Here is a 7,789-nt window from a genome sequence, read left to right as displayed (position 1 = left end):
TTGTTTGGTATATTGGATGTCTGTGTAACTACAATGAGTTGACCAGCAGACGACGATAAAGACCGTCTGTTCCAAAGCAACACTTTTCCCTGCCTACAGTTTTAGGAACGGAACTCAGAGAGAGCTTCGAGGGATTGTGCGATATCCAAAATGTCAGATGGAATTATATTTGTCAACAACTGAGCTATTCTTGGACGGATAACAGCGAAAACAGCAAAGTAATTAAGCGGGGGTAACTGTATATTGGTGCGTTTATTATTCCAGCTAATAAGTCTGTGAGTTTGGTGATTTGAGTGATGTGAGTTACACAGCTGATCAGAGCTGGAGATGAGCTTTCTTTAGAGTGGTCGCAGCGCAGTGCAGGATGAGATGAGATATCTAGATGGCAATAACTGAAGCCATGTACAGTGATTACATTTATGTTGTGATATAAGCTCATTTAGATGCTTGGTGTTTGATGTGTGTTAGGTGTGGATAAAAATGGTTTATTTGAGATTCTAGATGAGCCTCTTAGCTTCACGGTGGTGTGTGGCATTGATACGGTGATGAAATACTAGGATCAGACATAGATTTCTCATTTGCATTTTGCGCAGAGCTTAAAATTAAACAACTTCTAAAAAAGTGTACTCATGATCAAGGGCTTTTAGACAATTACAGACCAATATCTGACCTTCTCTGACCTTCTCTTTTTTATCTAAGATCTATGAGATAGCTGTGGCAAATCAGCTCTGTGAATTTTACACTGCAATAAAGTTTTTTTAAATTTAGAGGGCATTATAGTACATAGACTGCATTGGTGAAAATTACTTATGATCATTTAACTAATTCAGACAAAGGATTAGTCTCTGTACTGGTCTTGTTAGACCTCAGTGCTGTATTTGATAAGATTGGCCACCATATCTTATTACAGAGGCTTGAAAATTCAATTGCCAAAATAGGAACCACTCTAAGCTGGTTTAAGTCGTATTTATCATATTGCTCCCAGTTTGTACAGTTTCACAAGGTTCCTTGCTTGGTCAAATTCTATCTACATTATATATGGTCCCCAAAGGTAATTATCAGGATCTGGTTGCTCTGGAAGGCATCACCCTGGCCCTCATCACCACTGGGAATCTGGGAGTTACCTTCGATCACAATTTATCATTTAATTCCCACATAAAGCAAATTACAAAAACCGCCTTTTCCATCTTATATATATATAAATATATATATAATATTGCAAAAATAAGAAACATTCTTCCTCAAATTGTTGCTAAAAAAGTTATCCATACATTTATTACCTCTAGGCTCAATTACTGTAACTCCATACTATCAGCAGTGGTGGAAGAAGTACTAAAATCTTCATACGTTAAGTCAAAGTCAGATACCACACAGAATGTATAAACCTGCTCAAGAAAAAGTAAAAAAAACTTAAAAATAAAAATACTTAAGTAATCAAAAGTTCTACACATTCAAATCTATTGATCTTACAAAAAGCAACCTATCTTTAAATTGAATCAAGACAGATTTCAAGACAGCATTATAAGTTACAGTGAATCACAATGAGGAAAACTGAGTCGCAAGACGACCAGTGGACAAGGAGGTATTACCGCTGCCGCCGGCACTCGTCTGTAATTTGTCTATCTATTATGCTGAGCAGGCTGTTCAATCCCACACTGCGGATTGGCTGTGTGGTTAAGGACAGTCCCGCCTACTTCTTGGGTCACAGTGACAGTGACACTGATGCTGATTGGTGGGTCATGCTACCGCTGGCCAATCGAGGGGCTCCAGCAAAGTCCGCCTGCTTAAATACCCTACTTGGATTGCCTTTCAGGGCAGCTGTCAGACCCGATTTGCTTGCCTAGGTGCCGCATGTCTCAGAGCTTGTTGTATTTAGTGTTCTTGCTTAGTTTTGATAGACATTGTTGTATGTGGTTTTGTTAAAACTCTGTAAAGGTAAGGAAGTGGGCCAGGGATTGAGATCTAATAACTGACACCATTCCTACACACAGTACAGTGTTGGCTCAATGGCCCATTTTCCGTTGTGAGCTCTGTTTACCTTATTTCAAATAAATATCCTTTCACTATCAAATACATCTGATTTAGGTTTATGTCCCGATACCCCTAGACACCTCGGGATGTAACAGAGGTAGAAACCAAAACAATTGGAAACACTTGAGATCAAATATCACCACAAATCCACAGAGATGTTAACTTCAGCACCGCCAATAAAGTGCAATAAAGCTCAAGCTGTTTATATTTCAAAACTCTACCAGTTACTTTCCACTCAGTCACAAATTGGCTGTGACTCAGTGCAAAAACAGATCCGGTCTGCTGCACAGTCACACCTGACACCACAGTGCTCTCACTACAATCCTCTCCCTTTATAAGCCTGAATGGAAACCTCTTCTAGAAAAATCCAGTGCTGGTTTGAGCTGGGTCAGCAGAACAGACAGACAAAGAGAGATGCACTGCAAGTTTACCTCACTGCTGTTCCCGCAGCTCACTCTCCGAGTTTTTTCACTTCTAGTGCCTAGAGGGAGAGTCCCTCTCATTAAAGTTGTAAACATTAACACTCGCTTTGACCTTTGACATGAGAGCTCTATGGGGCTGTCCAGCTCTGTGTGAGTGACTTGATTACAATCACTGCGTATGCCGGTGGCGCATCAGCTGGGTGAAGGTGATTTACTTAATTTACTTTTGATTTACTTTTAACTGACTTCATCAGTTTTATGTTTGTTTTTCACTGCTGCTCCACTTGGGTGCGCTGCATGCTAATGACGATGTAACGAGGTCTTGTGCAGGATGTAACGGAGTATTAGGCTGCTCAAACAAGTCTCTTAAGGACCTACAGCTAATCCAAAATGCCGCGGCTCACATACTGACTGGAACCAGGAATAAATCACATCACTCCTGTTTTCGCCGTGCTCTGCACTAGCTCCCAGAAAAATCTATCCTCAACCGCTTATCCTGCGTACAGGGTCGCGGGGGGGCTGGAGCCAATCCCAGCTGACATCGGGCGAAAGGCGGGGTACACCCTGGACAGGTCGCCAGTCCATCGCAGGGCCACACATAGACAAGGACAATTTAGGGTCACCAATCAACGTCGGCCACATGTCTTTGGACGGTGGGAGGAACCCGGAGCACCCGGAGAGAACCCACGCAGACACGGGGAGAACATGCAAACTCCACACAGAAAGGCCGGGACTACCTGGCCTACTTCTTACCTACAGAGCCCTAAATGGTCAGGCACCATCCTATCTCAAAGAGCTCATATCTTCGTACTACCCCACCAGAGCACTGCGCTCCCAAAATGCAGGGCTACTTGTGGTGCCTGGGGTCTCTAAAAGTAGAATGAGAGCCAGAGCCTTCAGCTATCAGGCACCTCTGTTATGGAATCAGGTCCCTCTTTGGGTTCGGGAGGCAGCCAACATCTTCCTTTGTTGTGTAGGCTTGAGACCTTTCTTTTTGATAAAGCTTATTGTTAGGGCTGGTTTCTTCTCTTTGATGAGACATTTAGGTTTATTTAGAAATTTGATGAAGTTTTTTTTTTATTATCTTGTTGTTTTTACCCTCAAGTATTTTATTATGTGTTTTTAAATCTACCTTGTTTATTTTCTTTTTGTCACCTTCTGCATTGTATATTGTAAAGCGTATTGAGACCATGTCACTGGTGATTTTTCACTTTGAATAAGCTTGACTATAATGCTTGACTTCAATAAACCTCTAGCTTCTAGCATGTTTTAAACATTCTATCACCTCTTCCTTCAGTTAGGCATACACCTGAAAACATTTCAACTGCTGTAACCATAGATTTTCTTGACACAAAAAATGTCAAGAGAATGCCGAAACACCTGCATGAGCTTCATGCAAGGAAGAATTGGAAGAATGTCCATACCAGGGATGGGGCGATTGGATATAACCAGCCATTCTGGAATTTCTCTTGTGGCTCTCCAATCCAAAAAACACATAACCACCTAGTTCAACTTTGATAATTTCATTACATTAAGCATTCTTCACCCACTGTGTGAAAATAAGAAATAGCCCAACTCATGCAAATTGCTTCAACAAAATCTTAGCTGAATATAATTGCCGTACATACCTTAGCCCTCACACACGCTGTCACACTGAGCATATTATAGAGTTTAGCCTAGCAGGGTCCAGGTTTGTCAGCCTGGCATTTAAGCCTTTTTGTTGAACCTGTTTTGAACAGGATATAAAAAATATATATTTTGTGTCTCAAGGCTCAAACTAAAGAAAAACATCATGATTTCCAGCCGAATCAATGAAAACAAATAAAATAAACAGGCTGTTACGTTACAGTGAAAATATTCATGAACGTTAACCAAGTTTAGTATATTAGTGTTTACAGTATTCAGAGTTTTGACTTCTCACAGATGTGAACTGGCATGGCAAATGTAGACTAGTGCTATGCAGACTATAGCACTAGTACTGTTCATCAGCACTGCACTTGTGTGTGTTTGAGAAAGTAAGAAAATCTTTTGTCCCAGTGAGAGAGCTAAGTGGTGGAGGCACTAGACACCTGGTTCCCAAGTGTATTCACTGGCTGATATCGTGGGAATGGTTAAAGAGCTGTTCTTTCTAAGAGGTATAAACACATTTGGAGGTGTGGAAGAGTTTGATTTCACCATATGAGATTTCACAGAAACACTACTACCACCATTAAAAACCTTTGGAGCACATTATGATCTGAGGAAAGTGAGGATGTTGAGATTCTGCGTAGCAATATAAAGACAAGACAATAGCACAGCTGTGGATGTTGACGAAAGCCTTGAATCAGATGACAGGGGGAATAACTAGTGGGCAAAGAGGGAACTCTACGTGGATCTCCCCAGTATTTGTAACCCAGAGAAAGGAGGGAGGAAAGCCTCACATGCATGTTGACCTCATGGAGCCTAAAAAGTCAATCATCACTCGCTGCTATATGCAGGTAGCATTCAGCATCACTCGCAGTGCCGACCTCCATTTGGCCTCGCCTCAGCTGCATCGACCTCTCAGAAAATGATGACGATCCTACTGGCAGGCTTGTCATGCCCTCCACCTCTGCATAGCCGCCCCTCCATTTGTCTGTGTTGGTCTGTGATTGCCTGAGTGGACACCGGCGTGCTGGAGCTAGAGCAGAGCCTCACCAGCTGCATCTCCTCCTGCAATTGATGGAGGTTGCTGCATGCCTTGAATGAGACGGACTCGAGCGTAAATTCAACCAGAGTTCTTTGTGTTTCCAGGGCCACACCAAATCCAAAGATTGCGTATAGTGGCTGATGCCTACACTGATGCTGGAAATTCCATTACCATAGCAACCCATGCAGATAGTTTGGTGATGTCTGGACACACACACCCTATCTGATCACAAGTCTGTCTTAAAGATCTGATTCAAGAAACAAATCTGATTAACCTGCAGTCTGAACAAAACTATTTAATCCATTCAGACAGACAAATCTATTGTTTATGTGAAATCAACACGGGCAAGCCAGTCAGCAAGGAAAGTGAAACCGCAACTTAACTTTATTTGGTAAACATGTAATGTAATTCTGTGACATTCTCTGGTTTATCAGAGTGTATTTCACCATTGTGCCGATTGCAATGAACCTTTGACAGACGAGGTGCATCTCAGAAAATTTGAATAAATTTCTTCTGTAATTTAATTCAAAAAGTGAAAGTTTCAGTTATTCAAAATTCATTACACATAAAGTGAAATATTTCAAGCCTTTTTTTTTGGTTTAATTTTGAGGATTACAGTTTACAGGTCATGGAAATCAAAACTATCAGAATTTTAGAATAACAAAATTATAATACAGATATGTCCGCCTAAGAAGAGCTCTAATCAGGTAATTAACCCCGAACATCCCAAAAGATTTCCTGAGCCTTTAATCTCTCTGTCTGGTTCAGTGAAGTTCAAATGAATTTCATTTTTTGAGATGCACCTGCAAATGAATGGGTCCGATGCGGGCTGAATGGAGCCTCACTAGACCCGCGTCATACATGCATCTCCTGTAGAAAGACGGTGTACCTGACAGAGGCACACTATGCACAAAAAGAAAACCACTCCTGTGTGTTGGGCTTGCTCACTAAAATGTCCACAGCAAGTCAGCCCCTGCAGAACCTGACCATAAGCCTGCACTCTGGCCTAGGGGTTAGAGAAGAGGAAGGTTGCTGATCCGATCCAGATACATAAGGTGGAAGAGCAACACCTTATCTTAACACCCAACCTGGCCAACAGATCAATCTGTGGTTGTACTGAGCAGCTTCTGGGTGTAAACAGGCTGTTCCCGAAAAGGCGAGCCTCAGGCAAACGTCCCTGTAGATTCTTTAGATTTGCACTAATTATGAGCTAAATCAGGCTGCAGGTACATGAACAATAAATAAACTTAACATTCTATTCACCATATCATCATCATGGCTGCCAATGTAATAAGAGGCAATTTTATGCAACTCCAATATCCATGACACATCACATGACCTCCTCATGTTAATCATTATATGTTCCTTTTGAAAGAAATTTTTAGCATCTAACCTTATATCAATCATTTCTGCCTTTGTCTGTCTGCTCTGATGACATGTTATTGTCAGGTGTATTATTAATTTTTTTTAATTGTTTCAGGTCCTCTAGTACTACTATGCTAAATTTAAAGCTCCATACTGTGAGTCTTCCTTTTTGCTCTTTGGTAACTATTTTGTGGATGAATCTTGTCCACACAGATCAGAACAGGCAGCCTTATATGGCAATTTTAGGGGTTTTGATCATGCTAGTGATCAAATCTCACAATCACGCAAGTTCTCATGAAAGGGTGGTATTCATCAGGTTAAAATGCTAAAAAGTTTAGGAGAAAAATACCTACATGAAGCTCACCAAGGAGACAATGATACAAGCATAGGCATTAACAGATAGATTAGATATACAGTACTGACAAAAGGGTTTAGGCTGGTGTGAAGAAAGTGTCATAAAGTAAGAATGCTTTCAAAAATAGACATAGACTTGGACCGCACATCTGGAAACCCCTGTCTGCCTTCTGTCTGGAGAGTCCTTGCAGATGCAGTATAAGTAGCTTGTGTGTTGTTGCTCTGCTCAGTCTTGCTATGGTGAACAACTTTTGACCTATCTGATCTAATTGTTAAATCATACACATTAATATGCCTTCAAAATCCCTGACATTGTGCAAGTGTACCTAGAAGAATTTATGCTGTTTTAAGGGTGGTCACATCAAATATTGATTTGATTTAGATTTTTCTTCTGTTCACTGACTTTGTATTTTGCTAATTGATAATGAAATTGATAATAATAATCTATTAACACGTCTATTTTTGAAAACATTTTTACTTGATAGCATTAGTTTCACACCTGAAACTTTTGCACAGTACTGTATATTTCTTCTTCTTGAGGAGTGATTCACCTGTTATCAGTCTGGTTTCAGTTGTTTCACTGGGTTGTTGATAATAATTTATAATTTAAAAGGATTTATCCCAATTTAAATATTATTTAATGTTGCTGGCAATTTGCACATTTCATTTTGTGTTATCTTTTGTACAAGTGGTCTGTTTGCATCATTAGAGGTCATAAATCACAAAAATATTGATGAACATTGATGAGAATTTCATGGAAATCAAGGCATTGGTATTTGGGAAACCTTTTCCAAGAGTCTGTTTGTCCTGGGAAACTGTTGAGATGACGGTGGGGCTTGAGAAAGGACTAGTTGTGTAGATGACATCAACATACTTAAGCTTTGCCTGTAGTGGAATGGAGTTGTCCCTGCATGGACACAAAGCTAGTGTTGACTGTGAGTAATGAGGA

Source organism: Micropterus salmoides, unplaced genomic scaffold (assembly GCF_014851395.1).
Source record: "Micropterus salmoides isolate LMB-PRFRI ecotype aquatic unplaced genomic scaffold, ASM1485139v1 Ms_hic_scaffold_6, whole genome shotgun sequence".
Taxonomy (NCBI): Eukaryota; Metazoa; Chordata; class Actinopteri; order Centrarchiformes; family Centrarchidae; genus Micropterus; species Micropterus salmoides.
The sequence above is the reverse complement of the archived record's forward strand: the minus strand, read 5'-3'. Positions refer to the sequence as shown.